Consider the following 18,907-nt stretch of genomic DNA (forward strand, 5'->3'; position numbering starts at 1 on the left):
ACCGGTTCGTGCCATGAACCGGTACTAATGCCTAAAAGCCCATTAGTCCCGGTTGGTGGCACCAACCGGGACTAAAGGTCTAACCTTTAGTACCGGTTGGTGCCACCAACCGGAACTAATGGGCATCGCACCCTTTAGTCCCAGTTCGTGGCACGAACCGGGACTAATGCCTTAGCCGCACGAACCGGGATAAATGCACCCATTGGTCCCGGTTCTGGACTGAACCGGGACTAATGGGCTTACCCGACCTGGATCAAAGCCCCCTTTTCTACTAGTGCGAGGACCTCCTCCTCCTAGTAAAAGCTCCCAACTGTTAGGAACAGCAACTTGTATTATTAGGAGGCCAAAGCGAACATATATACACATACATGAGGATGCCAAAAGGCTACAAGAGTATGCCAAAAGACTGAATGCAAAAGGTCAAAAGGCATCACTAATATAACTCTAACACCCCCCTCAAACTCATGGTGGATCCACAACACTGAGTTTGGAACGGTGAAATCCATGTTGCGCTCTAGTCTGGGCCTTTGTGAAGAAGTCTACCAGCTGTAACTCAGAAGGCACATACTGAAGAGCAACAACATGATCCTGCACAGCAGCGCGCACATAAAAAGCATCAACGCCAATATGCTTGGTAAGCTCATGCTTCACGGGATCCTGTGCAATACTGATAGCACCTGTACTGTCTCACAAGAGGGTGGTAGGTGTTGTAACAGAAACACCAAAATCCTCTAGTAACCATCGTAACCAAGTCACCTCTGCCGTCAGAAGAGACATAGCTCGCAACTCAGCCTCTGCACTTGAACGGGAAACTGCAGTCTGTTTCTTTGTCTTCCAGGCAATGAGAGAACCACCCAGAAAAACACAGTAAGCAGAAAGTGAACGGCGATCCATAGGATCACTAGCCCACGTAGCATATGAATAAGCCTGGAGCTGTAACAAGCTGGAGCGGGGAAAAAAGAGACGGTGAGAGATCGTGCCACGAAGATATCATAGAACACGAAGAAGGTGACTATAGTGTACCGAAGTGGGAGAAGAAAAAAACTGACTCAAGATGTGGACAGGATAGGAGATATCCGGACGAGTGACGGCGAGATAGACAAGACTCCCAACAAGATGACGATAACGTGTCGGATCAGACAAGGGCTCACCATCAGAAGCGCGGAGGTGAAGATTGAGCTCCATAGGTGTCTCAACAGTGCGCTCATCACTAAGAGTCGCACGAGTAAGAAGATCCTGGATATACTTTTCTTGGGAAATAAAAAAGCCATCAGAGGTGGAGGAAACCTCAATCCCAAGAAAGTAATGAAGAGGACCAAGATCAGACATAAGAAACTGCTCACTGAGACGGGCCTTGACAAAGGCAATGTACTCAGGGTCATCACCAGTGATGATCATGTCATCAACATATAGAATTAGAAGAGTCCGACCACGAGCTGAAAGGTGGACAACCAACACCGGATCATGAGCACTCGCTGAAAAATCAGCGGCGGTCACCACAGAGGCAAAACGCTCAAACCAAGCGCGAGGGGCTTGCTTAAGGCCATAAAGGGAGCGACGAAGGCGACATACCATGCCATCAGGGACAGAATACCCGGGTGGTGGCTGAATATAAACCTCCTCACGCAACTCACCATTAAGAAAGGCATTCTTAACATCAAGCTAAGAAACAGACCAATGGCGAATAGAGGCCACAGCGAGAAGTGTGCGGATAGATGTCATATGGGCCACAGGAGCAAAAGTCTCATCGTAATCATGACCATGCTCCTGCTGAAAGCCACGAGCCACAAGACGAGCTTTGTAACGCTCAAGAGAACCATCGGAGCGAGTCTTAACTTTGTAGACCCACTTACAAGTGATGGGACGAACACCGGAAGGAAGAGAAACAAGACCCCATGTGTCGGTGCGCTCAAGAGCAGCAAGCTCCTCTGCCATCACAAACTGCCATTCAGGATGAACAATAGCATCGCGATAAGAGGTAGGCTCAAGTACAGCCGAAAGACCATATCGACTAGGAGAATAGCGGTCAGGGGGAGGGCGAGGCCGAGCTCGAAGACCATAAGTCGCCTGGGATGAGGAGGACGACGCACCAGAAGTAGATGGCACGTTAGTGGATTTATCCACAACACGTTGACGACGAGTATAATGGAAAGGAAAGGAGGGAGGAGGTGGAATCACTGGAGGTGGAGACGGAAAATGTGTCGGTGATGAAGATGGAGAAGGGGAAGGTATCGGTGATGAAGGTGGAGAAGGGGAAGGTATCGGTGATGAAGGTGGAGAGTCATGTGATGAGGGAGGAGAAGACACCGTAGGAGAGGACGGCGTCTGATCCGCAATAGCAGGACGAGGAATAGGAATACTGGGCAAAGAGGGAGGTGTATCTGGAAACGTAAGAAAAGAGATGTCCCCCGCTGAAAAAACCGAGGAGGATGGACGTGGGTAGAAGGGGCGAGACTCATCAAAAGTCACATCTCGGGAAATACGCATCCGGCGACTGATAGGATCCCAACACCGATAGCCCTTATGCTCATCACTGTATCCAAGAAAGACACACTCAACAGACTGAGCAGTCAGTTTGGTGCGTTCACGAGGGGCAAGCAAAACATAGCAAACGCAACCAAACAAACGAAGCACCGAATAATCAGGAGGATGACCAGAAAGACGCTCGAGAGGAATACCACCTTGTAGAGCTGTAGAAGGCTGAATGTTGATGAGATAGGTGGAAGTGGTAATAGCCTCAGCCCAAAAGTGAGGCGGAAGAGAGGCAGCGATCATCATCACACGCGCCGTCGCAAGAAGGTGACGATGCTTGCGCTCAGCCACACCATTTTGAGCATGAGCACCAGGGCAAGAGAACTGAGTAAGAGTACCCTGCTCAGCAAGAAATCCTTGTAGTGCATGAGAGATATACTCACCAGCTAAATCTGCACGAAAAATACGAATAGGAGTGGAAAACTGGGTGTGAACCATGGCAGCAAATTTTTTGTATATAGATAAGACCTCACTATGAGAAGACATGAAATAGATCCAAGTGTCCCGAGAAAAATCGTCTATAAAGATAATATAGTAGCGATGACCCCCTTTCGAAGAGAAGGGAGCCGGACCCCAAACATCAGAGTGAACGAGATCAAAAGGACGCTCGAACACTGACTCTCTATGAGGGTAGGGCAGCTGAATTTGCTTACCAAGTCTACAACCCAGACAATCCAACGAAGCATTACCAGAGATAGACCCCAGAACACCGCGATGAACCAAAGACGAGAGACGAGAACCACATAAATGGCCAAGACGATGATGCCACTGATGAAAAGAGCTGGTAGATGCAGCTACAGGGGCTGCGAGACTGGCGGCACTGGCAACGGAGGGAAGACGAACCCAGTCAAGCTCCCATAGACCATCAGAGCGTCGAGGGCCAGCACCAAGCAGAGCACCCGTGCGGCGATCCTAAACAGAACACGAATCAAAGTCGAGAATGACCCTACAACTAGAGTCAACAATCTGACCACCAGATATGAGTTGCATGGTAAGTCGAGGAACATGAGCGACAGAGGGAACATGAAATGAAGAAGTGCTAAGAGTGCCTCGACTAGCTACAGGAAGGGGAGTGCCATCAGCCGTAAGAACACGAATAGGAGACTTGACAGGTAGAACAGAGGTCAAAGTGGAAGAATCATACGTCATATGAAAAGATGCTCCAGTATCAAGAATCCATGGGGCTATACCTGACTGAGTTGAAGGTGGTTTCTCAATGCCAGAAGAGTTAGTCACAGAACCTGCGGAAACTGTCGGTGAAGAGTCCCAAGCATCAAGCAGGCATCACAGCTGTGCAATCTCATGTGCAGACAGGGACACGACAGAAGCTTCGGTAGAAGAGATCAACGTAGAAACATCTGACGACGATGAGCAGTCGCCACCATCCATAGAAGCCGCATGTAGACTTGACCGAGAGTAGCGAGTCGACGTAGAGCCACATATGGAAGCCACATGGGGAGTCGACGTAGAGCAGTCACCGCCATGCGCGGAAGCCATGAGAGGAGTCGGCATAGAGTGATCATCACCGCGCGCGAAAACCGCGAGAGGAGTCGGTGTAGAGCAAGCACCACCATCGCGGGCGAAATCCGCGAGAAGAGTCGTTCAGTAACGACCATCACAGCCTGCTGAAGATACCGTAGAGGACAGCATCACATGCGGACGAGCACCAAGCACCGAGCGACGGCGCATGTGTGAGACGGGATCAATATACGGAACACCGTCGGGAGTCGGTAGGCAGCAACGGAAATGCAGGCGTGGCGTAAACGCCATATCAGTTGTTTTTTTATCTCTTTTTTTTCTCTTTTTTTCTCTCTTTTTTTTGCACTAAGGAACAACCAACAGAATCAGCCCAAAAGGCAGACGTGCACCCAGCGTGCAATCAGCCCAAAAAGCACTCACGCGCGAGGCAAGCAGCCAGCACTCACGCGCGAGGCAAGCACCAGCGGCTGAAACCAGAAGAAGCAGTGGCGGCAAGGGTGCTCGATCCAGAGGACGAGCACGAAGAGCGCCCCGATCGAGAGCGCCAAATCGGGAGACGGGCGTCCCGAACTGGACGTCGGACCAGGTCCAGTTCCCCTCGTCTTCTCTCCAACCAGAGGAAAGGACCGATGGCGGCGGCGGGCGGAGAAGTCGCGGGGCCGTGGCCGCGAGGAGGCGGCGGCCAGCGGAGAAGTCCAAGGCCACGAGCTGGGAGGAGGCGGCGGCCGGCAGACGTGCGACCAAGGCGGATGCGGTGAAGCAGCAACGGACAGCCACGGGGAAGGAGCAGTGGCTGCCAGCAGGGAAGAAGACAGCGACGGCCGGGAGTACCGACGGACGTGAGATGGATCGGAGGACGCACGAGTTGCGCGTGTGGAAAAAAAACCTAATGCTCTAATACCATGTTAGGAACAGCAACTTGTATTATTAGGAGGCCAAAGCCAACATATATACACATACATGAGGATGCCAAAAGGCTACAAGAGTATGCCAAAAGACTGAATGCAAAAGGTCAAAAGACATCACTAATATAACTCTAACACCAACATCACCTACAAAAAGCCGCGCAGCACCACCACCACAGCGGAGAGCATGGCGGAGCAAGACACAGTGACGGGGCACCACCACCACATCCTCCCTTAATTTCGCCCGGCTACAGGAATGATGGAAAATTTGTGGATCTAACGGGGAAATGATGCATACCTGCTGCTTGTGCAGTCGTCAGCGACCTCAGATCCCGTCGTCATCACCAGCGCAGCTGGTCTGCCGCGGTTGGCTAGCCGCCGTCGACCACCCAGCCGCCGCCTTCATCCGAGCCGCACGGTGCTCCGCCTCCCCGCTGCTGGATCTAACCATCACAGAGCCCCGCAACAAGAGCTCTGTTGCAGAAAGCGTTTCTGAAACAGCAGCTCAGCAGACCCATGGGCGTGGGTGCGGTGCTATTGGCCGTTGGATCAAAAGACGATCCGACGGACACGGAGCCGGCAGACGTGGGCGCGAGAACGGCCGGCAGAAGGTAAGCTTTTCCTAAAAAAATTCATTCGACCAAATAAAAACATATTAAGGCCTAATCTGTTCAAAGCTATCTATGCTATAAGGGCATCTCCAGCCGCGCCCCCAGGAAGGCCTCCCCAGGCGTTTTTTTTGCGCCGGCGCCGAAAAATCGGCCCAGTCGCGCCCCCAGGAGCCCGATTTTCGCCGGCCTGGGCCGAAAACAGCGCCGGCGGACCCAGGCCGAACCCGGCGCGCTGGGGGGCGCCCGGGGGCGCCAGGCGGACTTTTTTGGCACGAAAAAGCCGGGGGACCGCCGCGTCAGCGACACGGCTCACTTCTCGCCCCTTCGTCGTCTTTATCGCCTCGTTTTCCGCGGCGAATCAATGCCAAAGCTGCCGCACTGCCGCGTCGGTCAGCCTGCGCCATTGATGCCTCACGGGCGGCATAGTGAAGGTCGGACGACGCGCGTCCCTCGCTCTCCCTCGTCCGCCTAGCGTACACACGGCGGCCACGCGTATGGGCGGCGTCTCGGCCTATATAAGACGCACACTAGCGTGCTCGGCGATCACACTCTCTCGCCGTCGTCGTTCCTCCCTCTCCTCTCTCTCGCCGTCTCCAGTTCATCACCCATGGCCGAGCGCTTCCCTGGTGACGGCGCGGCGGCGAACGGCTTCGGCCGCCGCCATCTCCACGAAGGCGAGGCTCGTCTCCTTTACGAGGCCGAGTACCCGGTCCCGTCGGACATGCGGGTGCCCGGTGCGTGGAGGATCAGCGCCGGCGGCGTGCCGGTGCCCCCGGTACCCACCGGCGCTGCGCGGCATGCGGAGATCGCATGCATCCACTCAAACCTGCCACGGGCGGCGAGGGAGGGACCTCGGTACGTCCCCGACAGCCCGCTCTGGGAGCCCTACATCCGGCGCCGCCATGCCCAGCAGCTCGAGGCCACCAACGGTGTAGAGCCCTCCGGCAGGCTCAACTCCGCCGGCCGGCGTCGGTGGTAGGGCATGCCCGGGCGCACGTTGGAGGCCGTCCTCGAGTACATCGAGGGCGGCAACACGCCGCGTCTCGAGTACCCCGCCCCCCTTCCTTCTCACGCCGCCGGGGAAGCTCCTGGACCCCGAGGCGCCTGGAGACCGGGGGGTCCTCCTCCTCGTCCGGCGGCTCGCCCTGCCTCCGCCCCGTCAAGCCGGAGCCCCAGGGCACGCCGTTCAGCGCGCGCACCCGCAGCTCCGGCGTCCGCATCGGCTCCAACGCCTCCCCACCCACCGGCCGCTTCGTCCTCGTCGAGCCCAAGCCGGAGCCCGGCCTCCCCGCGGAGTACGAGTAGATAGCCCGGCGTGGCTTCTCCGACGAGGACGCTCTACGGTGGGCGCGAGACGACTACCTCCGCATTGAGATGGTCCGGCAGCGCCGGGCCCTGGAGGAGATCGCCGCCCGCAAGCGTGGGTGCGAGGGAGAGCACGGCGTCATGGTCCTCGACAGCGACGACGCCCCCGGACCGTCCAACCCGCCACGCCAACCGGGGGAGGGATGCAGCAGGGACGGCGAAGGCGCAGGCGGGGGCGGCGACAACGACGACGACGGCGGCGGTGACTACAAGCGGTTCTACAGCCTCCTCGGCATGTAAACCGCGTGGGCGGGCGGTGAGGCGGGCGGCGACGGAGACGGCGGGGGTAGCCCGCGGAAGTTTTTTTCTTTTTTTGTAAAATATGTTTAAGTTTGAACGAACTCGTCGATGTTTGCGTTAAATTTCAGTCGTATTTGCGCCGTATTTGAATTTTTTAAAAAAACGTGGGCGCCGCGACTGCGGGGCATCACGCCCCCAGTGCACGGTTTAGCGCCGGCGCGCCCCCAGGGGGCGATTTTTTGCCCCTCCTGGGGAGCCAACGGCTGGAGATGCCCTAAGAGCACATATATTTTAGAGAGTAGTGATATATGATTATTTTTCCCGTCAATATTGTTTACCAAATCCACACAAAACTAAACCAATCTTAAAGATTCTAATTAAGTTTAGTATGTCAAGCAAAAAATAATTTTTAGGAGACCTGCAAATAAAAAAGATTTAATTGGAGTTTACATTAATCATATTATCATTTGATTTATGGAAGTTGAAAAGTAAGTGTTATGTCTTTTGTTGAAGGTAAATACTTTAGGTTTTCTTTCAAAAGTTATGTATATATGGGTCAAATTGATAATTTAACTAATTCGCCCGTTGGCATTGGGGCGGACATGACCGTTGGAGGTCGCATTTGGGCGTTTGTGGGCGACTCCGAGGACGAAACTGATCCTGATGGCGATCCATCTGTGCAACCTACTACCGGTGACGATCCCCGGTTGACTGGATCTTCTTCCCCGACTCCTTCATTGTTCGCCGATGACGCTCGCTGGGTTGGCTACTCCGCGATGTAGGCGGGAGTGTTTCTTCATATCCCAGAATCCGATCTGGCAAGAGTGGAGCAGCGGCACGTAGGGGTCTGGGGTTCTGAGGAGGAAGTGAAGGCTGATATGGTGATGCAGGTGGCGGCGGGGCGATCTTCACGCCCGTGGAAGGTCCTCTTCCGGTGGTATCACGCATGGAGATCTCCCTCGGCAACATCGTCGTCAGCTCATGGACCCAGGTATAGTACATAATAGGAAAAAGAAGAGCAACTTTGCGTCGGCTCAGGTAGGGATTGCTCGGAACCCAGGGTTTGCCCCAGTTCGTCGTCCTCTGCCGGGAGTTTAGATGATCCCGGTGGCTGCTACCTGTGATAGGCATTGGGATTTCCCCGAAGTATGTCACTTAGTTTAGAACCAAGGTTTATCGAACCAGTAGGAGAGTCATGCAAACAAAGATAAAGGGCTTGGACACACGCAAAACAAATACTTGTTGCACCCAATGCGGACAAGAGGGTAGTCAATTTTCTTGCACTCATTAATTGTAAGATTAATTATGGTAATGGTAGTTAGATAAATTACAAACAAAATAAAAGTTAATAAATTGCAGCAAGGTATTTAGTGTTTTAATAAGATGATGTGAATGGACCCGGGGCCATAACTTTCACTAGGTGCGTCTCTCTCATGAGCGTAGAATTACTATTAGGCAATTGATAGGAAATCGCATAATTATGGCGTTATTCATGGCATGATTAATACATGGCATTACGTCTGTGACAAGTAGACCGAAATGATTCTGCATCTACTACTATTACTAGACCCCATGACCGCTATCCAGCATGCGTCTTAAGGTATTAAGTTTATAACAAACAGAGTAATGCATGGAGCATGATGACATAATATGGACAAACTAAGACCAATCAATATGATCGAACCCCATCGTTTTACCCTTAGTTGCAAGAATACAAATACGTGCCTTGCTACTCCTTTTGTCACGAGGTGAGGACACCGCAAGATTGAATCTACTACTATGCACCTCCCCCACTAATGATAAATCAATCTAGTTTGCCAAAATAAATGGATAGATCGGAGAGAATTACATAGCTATAGAAATCACACATAATAAAGTTTAGAAAAGACTCAATTACTTTCAGTGAACAATCTGATCATAAACCCATAATTCATCGGATCCCAACAAACGCACCGCAAAAAGTTTGCATCGAATTAATCTCTGAATAGAACATTGCGTTGAAGATTAGAAAGGGAGAGAGAGAGAGAGAGATCAAACACATAGCTACTGGTACATACTCTCAGCCCCGAGGGTGAACTACTCCCTCCTCGTCATGGAGACCGCCAGGATGATGAAGATGGCCTCCGGTGATGGTTTGCCCCTCCGGCAGGGTGCCGGAATAGGCTCCTAATTGGTTTTTCGTGGCTACAGAGTCTTGCGGCAGCGGAACTTTTGATCTAGGGTTCTTTTCGGAGGATTCTGTATATAGAAGAGTATTTGGTGTTGGAAACAAGTCAGGGGGACACCCGAGGGGCCCACAAGCCCTAGGGGCACCCCCTGGCTTGTGGCCTCCTCGATCACCTCACTACTAGGAGACAAGCCTATACACAGAGATATAGCAGTAGCGCTGGTTAAAATAGGGCACTACTGCTACTTTGTAGTAGCGCGTTCCAGGAAAGCGCGCTATAGCTACAACTATAGCAGTAGCGCGTGTGCAAAAAAAGCGCTACCACTATAAATCTCACCGTGTTGGAGGTAGGCTAGGAAAAGTAGTAGCGGTTCCGCACGAAGCACACTACCACTATGGTCGTTGTTGCAGCGCGTTTCCTATGTAGAGTGCTACTGCTAAGAAAGAAAAGAAAAATGAAAAAAATAGAAAAGTAAATGAAAATGAAAGAAGTAGGAAACAGAGAAATGAAAAAAAGAAAATGTAAGGATAAACAAAAGAAATAACTGCTTCCTATGGCAGTAGCATTTTTTCCTAAAACACGCTATAGCTAACTTAGCTATAGCGCGTTTCTTTAAGAGCGCTACTGCTAGTTCGACTTAACCACCCGCAGGCTCAAAATTTTGCTAAGTCCTCCTTTCCCCCTGTTCCCCTAACTCCTCTGTCGCCACCGCCCGAGCCCGAGCCTGCCCTCACCGCCGACGCCCGAGGCTGCCCTCAACCTCATCGCTGCTGCCCGCTGCCGCTCTCGACCTCACCGTCGCCACCCTCGACCACACCGCCGCCACCCTGGACCTCACCGCCACCGCCCGAGCCCGCCCAGGACCGCCGCCTCCCGATCCCGAGCCCGCCCTCGCCGCCCCTACCTCCGTCGCCGAGCACCTCCCCGCCACCGTCTCTCCCCTCTCTGTAAGCCCCCCACCCCTCCCCCACCCCCTCTCTCTTTGCTTAGTTAGTAGATGTTTTTTAGTAGTACTAGATGTTAATTTAGGGTTCATAGCTAATACTTTTTAGTAGTAGTAGATGTTAATTAGTAGTAGTGATGGTACTAGTTAACTAGGGCAGTATGGTTAATAGTGGATGTTTTTTACTATTGTATAATGTAGTTTGTTTTACTGTTTTTAGTAAGTGTTTAAAATAATTAGTAAGTAAATTAATGAACTAGTTTAGTTTTAGTTGAACTAGTTTAGTAAGTAAATTAATAAACTAGTTGAACTAGTTGAATTAATAGAACTAATGTATTTTTAGTAAGAAAATTAATATAACTAGTTGAACTAGTTTATTTTTAGAAAGAACTAGTTTTTTTCTATTTATAGTAAGTTTATATTTAGTAAGAACTAGTTGAACATGTCATATTTGTTGTTATTTTTTTAGTTTAAGCAATTGTTCGGGATGTATTAGTGATAACTTATAGGGTTTTTGTTTTTGCATAAATCAAGGAGCCCCTCCATCACCCCCGCCGTCGTCCTCGTCACCGACCCCCTCCGACCTCGAGGTGAGACTAGCCAAATCTCCATGTCAATATGAGTCCTATAAGATATGATGTAGATAAAAACATGTATATCTTGTGTTGCTCAAATAGGATATGTGGTCGCCCAAGTGGCCGGTCATGTTCAGGTTACACCTCCGAGTGGCCTATGTTTTGCCCAAGTGTTGATTAATTTCCGTTTCGGCAAATTTCAGGCGCTTGATATGTCCTTTTTTAGCAAAGGTCATGTCGGATCTTTCCGTGAATTCTGGCATGACTTGTGCTAGAATATGTAGGAAATATTGACACTAGTAGAAAAGGGGGCTTTCATTCGGGCCTGGCCATCCCATTAGTCCCGGTTCTTCCACGAACCGGGACCAATGGATGCATGTGTCTCGGTTCGTGAGCCCAGGGGGGCGGCCGGGGCCTTGTGGGCATTGGTCCCGGTTCGTATGGACCCATTTGTCCCGGTTCCAGGCACAAACCGCGACCAATGGGCCTCGCTCCTAGCCCACAAACATTGGTCCCGGTTCTCGGCTCGAACCGGGACAGAATGCTGGGCTTTAGTCACGGTTCCAGCCATGAACCGGGACAAATGAGATGCCTATATATACCCCGTCGCTGCCACAGAGCACTCCATAGTGCTCTGTTTTTTCTGGCCGGCGAGGAGAGGGCATTTGGGTGCTATAGCTCACCTCCTATGCACATGAGGTGTTCAATGAAATGCCCAAGCCACGCTAGTTAAGCTTTCTCCTCTCGAAGCTCGACCTCCAAGCTCCATTTTCCCCAAAATTTGTCTAGGTTTAGCGGTCCGTCACGTCCCATCCCCGTCTTCACCGCCGTCGATCGCCCGCGCCAATCTCGTGGCCTGCACCACTGTGGTGAGCCTCTTATCTTCTTTTGAAAGAAAAAAATTCTTACTTTAGATAGATACTTGTCTAATTTTCTTACTTTTATTATTGCTTGTGCTTATATAGTGCGATGGTTTTGGTATCCGCCCCCGTCAGCCCTCGTCCTGGCTATGATTCGGATGTGGTATGTATTATCTTTTATAACTATTTGGTTCATTTATTGTTTATGACAATTATGCCCATCAAGTTGACATAGATTTTATTTATGTAGGAGGTAGTTGAACAGGAAATTCCAACCGACCCTATTGTCGAGACGTTAAATTTAGTTGAAGAAGAAAACAATTACTTAAAGGAAAAAATAAAAAAATTGAGGAGGAGAAGATGATATTGGAGTTGCATGTTGTGGATGTCGTCGATGATCACAAGATCAAGATGGATGCAGTGCGGTTGAAGATGAGAAAGATTAGAAAATATGCAATTCATACCGAGGCTTGGTATCATTATGCCGTTGGATCAATGTTTACCTTGGTTGTGATTATGATCACATTTATTGTTGCATTGAAAGGTTTCACATAGTTTCAATGTATGGTTTAACTAGATGCTCTGGAGACCTATATGTTGTTCAATGAGAACTATGTATGTACTTTGTTTTTAGTGTGATGATGAACTTCTATTAATTTGGTCACTTATCTATCCATGAGAGCTATATGTACTAAATTGATGATGTAGCTTTGAATGGTGCATTTTATGCACGAAGTACATCCAGTTTTGTCGTAAGCCTCTCTACTTTCTTGCACATGCTATGTGGGTGAAATGATGATACCATGCCAACTTTCAAACTTTTCAGAGTTCATTTGTAGTGCTTTTCAATTTCATGGTCTTGTAGCTCAAAATAATCAGTAAATGCATGAAAAATAACAAATGAAGCCAGAAAGGGTTGAAAATTGATGATGTGGCTTTGAATGGTGCATTTTGAACACAGAAAAAGTATGGAGTTCAAATAAGTTCAAAAAAATAAAATCCCTTTGTAATAGACGAGTTTCCGTATAAAACCCTCATACTTCGAAAGAGATTGTCCGTTTTGTACAAGAAGTGCATCCAGTTTTTGCCGTAAGCCTCTCTACTTTCTTGCACATGCTATGTGGGTGAAATGATGATACCATGCCAACTTTCAACCTTTTCAGAGTTCATATGTAGAGCTTTTCAATTTCAGGGTCTTATAGCTCCAAATAATCAGTAAATGCATGAAAAATAACAAGTGAAGTCAAAAAGGGTTGAAAATTGATGATGTGGCTTTGAATGGTGCATTTTGAACACAGAAAAAGTATGGAGTTCAAATAAGTTCAAAAAAATGAAATCCCTTTGTAACAGACGAGTTTCCATATGAAAGTCTCATACTTTGAAAGAGATTGTCTGTTTTTGTATACAAAGTGCTTCCAGTTTTTACCGTAACCCTCTCTACTTTCTTGCACATGCTATGTGGATGAAATGATAATACCATGCAAAAAGAAAATTAACTAAAAAACTTTTATAAAGCTCTAATAGCAAAAGGAATGAACTAAAAAGCTTATATAAACCCCCAGTATTTTTTAAACTAAAATTATATAAAATTCATGCCACTGAAATTATCAAAGTATTTTCTGTTCAAAACATGAAAAGCAGAAAGAAACAAAATAAACTTTAATAAAAAGTAGAAACAAAATTAAATAAATTTATATTTAATAAAATAAATAAGTAGAAACAAAATAAAAAAATAAAATTTAATAAAATAAATAAGTAGAAACAAAATAAAAAAAATTAAAATTTTATACAATAAATAAGTAGAAACAGAATAAAATAAAATAAAATAAACTTTTATAAAATAAAGAAGTAGAAACAAAATAAACTTTATAAAAGTAAAATAAAATAAATAAATATAGCAACAGTAAGGTTTTTTTGTAAGTAGAAACAAAATAAAATAAATAAAGCAACAAAAAAATAAAAAAAGTGCCAACTACCGGGCCACCACGCCCTGAATACGACTAGAAACCCTACCATGGGCCAGGATTCAGGCCCGCAGAAGGCCCAGTAGGCCCATCAGGCATAGTAGTGACAATTAGGCTCGTAAGCCTGCAATCGAGAGGAGCTCGAGAGGGGTGCGGCAGTGGGGTTTATAAACCACTCCGCGCCCCTCTCAACTAGCGAGGTGGGACTAAAGTTTTGGCCATGGGGAGCACGAGGCCTTTGGTCCCGGTTGGTGGCACCAACCGGTACCAAAGGGGGGGGGTATTCGTACAAGGTACGAATACCCCCCCCCCTTTGGTACCGGTTGGTGCCACCAACCGGGACCAAAGGCCTCTGCTTCCCGCCCTTTGGGCTGCTGAAAAGAGACCGTACCAACGGGACTAAACGGGGCATTGGTACTGGTTTGTGCCACGAACCGGTACCAATGCCCTGGGTATATAAGAAAACACTTAGCAGTTTCGATGAAATCCATCACTTCTTCTCCCCCGACGCCCTTGCTCCTCCTCGTCGCCGTCGCTGCCCGACGCCCCTGCTTCACCTTAACGTCGCCGCCACCACTGACACCGTCAGGCTGCTCAACGTCACCGTCGCCGCCGCCACTGATGCCGTGAGGCTGCTCAACGTCGCTGTCGCCGCCGCCACCGACACCGTCAGGCTGCTCAACGTCGTCGCCACCGCCGCTGACGCCCTCTGCCCCAACGCGCCGTCGACCCTCGCGCCCATGCCGGCCCCGATGCGCCGCCCCCTGTGAGCACCAGCCTGCTCCCGCGCCCCTCCCCTATCCCGCGCCCCTGCGCCCCTACCCTGCCCCGCCAGCGCCGGCGCTGGCCCCTCCGCCGTGCCCCTGGATCCGCCCCTGCGCGATGGTATTGTATTTGTAGATGTTTTTATATGTTTTTTAGAAGTTTTTAGATGCTATTCTTAGATGTTTTTACATGTTTTTTAGTTATTTTAGTTTTGAGATTAGGAAAATTTCGGATGTGTAGTTATATTTATTTAGATGTCTAGTTAATTTAGATGTTGTAATTTGTTCATAAAAATTGTGCACTTTTGTATAGAAACTTTTTTTTTCATATGTACGAAAATGTAGAGTGAAAAGTTTTATATATGCAAAAGTTACATTTTTAGAAAATTTTTATATATCTAGCTAGGAAAGGAAAGAAGAAGAAAAAGAATGAGAGGAATAAGGAAAATAAGAAGAGCAAGAAAGGAGAAGAAGAGGAGAGGAAGAAGAGGAGAAATAAATATAAGAAGAGGAAAAAAGAAGAAAAAGAAGAGGAGAAGAAGACAGGAATAGAGGAGAAGAAGAGAAAATAGATTTCTATTTTCTCTTCTTCTCCTCTTCTTTTTTTTTCTTTTTTTTCTTTGTTGTCGATATACCCCGTCTCGATAACTTCGTTTAGTTTTAGGATTATTTTAGTTTATGCTTAGTTTAGGATGAAGGAAAAGAAAATGGAGAAGAAGAGGAGAGGAAGAAGAGGAGAAATAAATAAGAAGAGGAAAAAAGGGGGAAAAGAGGAGAAGAAGAAAGGAATAGAGAAGAAGAAGAGAAAATAGAAAAATTTCCATTTTCTCTTCTTCTCCTCTATTCCTTTCTTCTTCTCCTATTATTTTTTCTTCTTTTTTTTCTTCGATCTTCTCCTTTATTCCTTTCTTCTTCTCCTCTTTTTATTTCTTCTTCGTCTTCTTATTTTTTATTGGGTATGTCGTTGTCGATATACCCCGTCCCCGATGGTCACCGAGGGGTCGAGGGTCGCCGAGGGTTCAAGGGTCGACGGGTCATCGTATGTTGTCGTTGTCGATATACCCCCTCTCGACCGTGATAACTTATACCACGGGAGCACCCCCGGCCCTCTCGCTCGACCAAAACTCTCGAGGACACCCAAACCCTAGTAAAAAATGATGTTGGTCTCCTACCCCATCCTGCCGGGCCCCTACCCGATCGACAAACTCTCTTGAGGCCACCCAAATTTACCAAGTTAAAAGCGTTGTCGTCGAGGCCACCCCAGACCCTAGGGAAGCGTCGAGGCCAGGCCACTAATATGATTCCTTATTGTGCTTAGCTAGCTAGTTCAACGTTTGCCACTAATATATCCATTTGTCATGTTTGAATCATTGCCATGTTGTAAATATTTGCAGAAACTATGGATCCGCAACCCCGAGACGAAGCATAAGAAGCGGGGTTGGGGGAGATAATCGCACACGGAAGTGATGCCGTCTTGTCGTTTCTCAACGTCACATGCACCGATGGTATGGAAACACAGGATGAAAAAGCAGGCTATGACGATGATGATCAAACAATGGAGGAGGAAGGACACCGTGATGACGGCTCCGGTGAACGAATGGAGGGGGGAGGACACCGTGATGACGGCTCCGTTGACCAAACAGAGGGGGAAGGACACCGTGATGCTGGCTCTGGTGACCAAACGGAGTCTCGCTAGGTATATATATATTAATTAATTAAGCATGTGCTGACAATAGCTAATTGATGCATTAATTGTTTTTGGTATGTACACATATTAACTCTCTTGTTTTTCTTCTTTTCTAGCCCTCCGGATCGAGCAATGATGACCCACAAGTATAGGGTATCTATCGTAGTCCTTTCGATAAGTAAGAGTGTCGAACCCAACGAGGAGCAGAAGGAAATGATAAGCGGTTTTTAGCAAGGTATTCTCTGCAAGTACTGAAATAAGTGGTAACGAATAGTTTTGTGATAAGATAAATTGTAACGAGCAACAAGTAACAAAATTAAATAAAGTGCAGCAAGGTGTCCCAATCCTTTTTGTAGCAAAGGACAAGCCGGAACAAACTCTTATAATAGGAAAAGCGCTCCCGAGGACACATGGGAATATCGTCACGCTAGTTTTCATCACGTTCATATGATTCGCGTTCGATACTTTGATAATTTGATATGTGTGTGGACCGGTGCTTGGGTGCTGTTCTTACTTGAACAAGCATCCCACTTATGAGTAACCTCTATTGCAAGCATCCGCAACTACAACAAAAGTATTAAGGTAAACCTAACCATAGCATGAAACATATGGATCCAAATCAGCCCCTTACGAAGCAACGCATAAACTAGGGTTTAAGCTTCTGTCACTCTAGCAACCCATCATCTATTTATTACTTCCCAATGCCTTCCTCTAGGCCCAAATAATGGTGAAGTGTTATGTAGTTGACGTTCACATAACACCACTAGAGGATAGACAATATACATCTTATCAAAATATCAAACGAATACCAAATTCACATGACAACTAATAGCAAGACGTCTCCCTTGTCCTCATGACAAACGTAATTAATCACAAAGCATATTCATGTTCATAATCAGAGGGGTAATAATATGCATATAGGATCTAAACATATGATCTTCCACCAAATAAACCAACTAGCATCAACTACAAGGAGTAATCAACACTACTAGCAACCTACTAGCACCAATCCCGGACTTTGAGCCAAGAATTGGATACAAGAGATGAACTAGGGTTTAGAGATGAGATGGTGCTGGTGAAGATGTTGATGGAGATTGCCCTCTCCCGATGAGAGGAGCGTTGGTGATGACGATGGTGATGATTTCCCCCTCCTGGAGGGAAGTATCCCCGGCAGAACAGCTCTGCCGGAGCTCTAGATTGGTTCTGCCGAGGTTCCGCCTCGTGGCCGCAGAGTCTCGTCCCGGAAAGTTCCTTCTGATTTTTTCCTCATTGAAAGACTTCATATAGAAGAAGATGGACGTCGGAGACCCACCAGGGGGCCCATGAGGTAGGGGGCGCGCCCTAGAAGGGGGGCGCACCCCCCACCCTCGTGAGCAGGGTGTGGGCCCCCTGGCCTTCATCTTTGGCGAGGATTTTTCTTTCTTTATTTTAAGATGTTCCATGATGTTTCAGGACTTTTGGAGTTGCGCAGAATAGGTCTCTAATATTTGCTCCTTTTCCAGCCCAGAATTCCAGCTGCTGGCATTCTCCCTCCTTATGTAAACCTTGTAAAATAAGAGAGAATAGCCATAAGTATTGTGACATAAAGTGAAATAACAGTCCATAATGCAATAAATATCAATATAAAAGCATGATGCAAAATGGACGTATCAACTCCCGCAAGCTTAGACCTCCCTTGTCCTCAAGCGAAAAGCCGATAACAATAAATGTGTCCTCATGTTTAGAGGTAGAGGCGTCGATAAAAATAAAATACGGACATGAAGGCATCATGATTATTCTCATAATAGAAACATATATAGATTTTGTCATATGATTACTTATGTTCAAGTGATGATCTATTCACAATGCAAAAGTATAAATCATAAACCTTATTGGGCTCCGACAAACTATAATCTCAGTCATTGAAGCAATTGCAATTTATCATAACATCGGAAAGAGTCTATGTCAGAGCTAAAAAGCAAGTCCACATACTCAACTATCATTTAGTCCTTCATAATTGCTAACACTCACGCAATACTTGTGGTTATGAAGTTTTAATCGGACACATAGAAAGATAGGGGCTTATAGTTTTGCCCCACAACCTTTTACCTCAAGGGTAATGTTAACAATAATAATTCATCTCCCCTATATCCAATTATATATATATATATATATATCATGTTCTTTCCAACATGCTGAGCTTGCCAAAGGATAAAATGAAAAAGGAAAGATGAAGATCACCGTGACTCTTGCATAAGGTAGAAGATAATAATAAAAGATAGGCCCTTCGCAGAGGGAAGCAGAGGTTGCCATGCGCTTTTCTGGTTGGATGCACAAAATCTCAATGCAAAAGAACGTCACTTTATATTGCCCCTTGTGATATGAACCTTTATTATGCAGTCCGTCGCTTTTATTACTTCCACATCACAAGATCGTATAAAGCTTATTTCTCCCACACCAATCAATCATACATATTTAGGGCAATTTTTATTGCTTTGCACCGATGACAACTTACTTGAAGGATCTTACTCAATCCATAGGTAGATATGGCGGACTCTCATGGCAAAACTGGTTTAAGGGTATTTGGAAGCACAAGTAGTATTTCTACTTGGTGCTGACAATTTGGCTAGCATGAGGGGGGAAGGAAAGCTCAACAAGTTAGAGGATCCATGACAACATACTTTATCTCAGATATAAGAAAGACATAACTCATTACATTGTCTTCCTTGTCCAACATCAACCCTTTAGCATGTCATATTTTAATGAGTGCTCCCAATCATAAAAGATGTCAATGATAATATATCTATATGTGAAAACCTCTCTTTCCTTATTACT

Source organism: Triticum aestivum, chromosome 2A (assembly GCF_018294505.1).
Source record: "Triticum aestivum cultivar Chinese Spring chromosome 2A, IWGSC CS RefSeq v2.1, whole genome shotgun sequence".
Classification (NCBI taxonomy): domain Eukaryota; kingdom Viridiplantae; phylum Streptophyta; class Magnoliopsida; order Poales; family Poaceae; genus Triticum; species Triticum aestivum.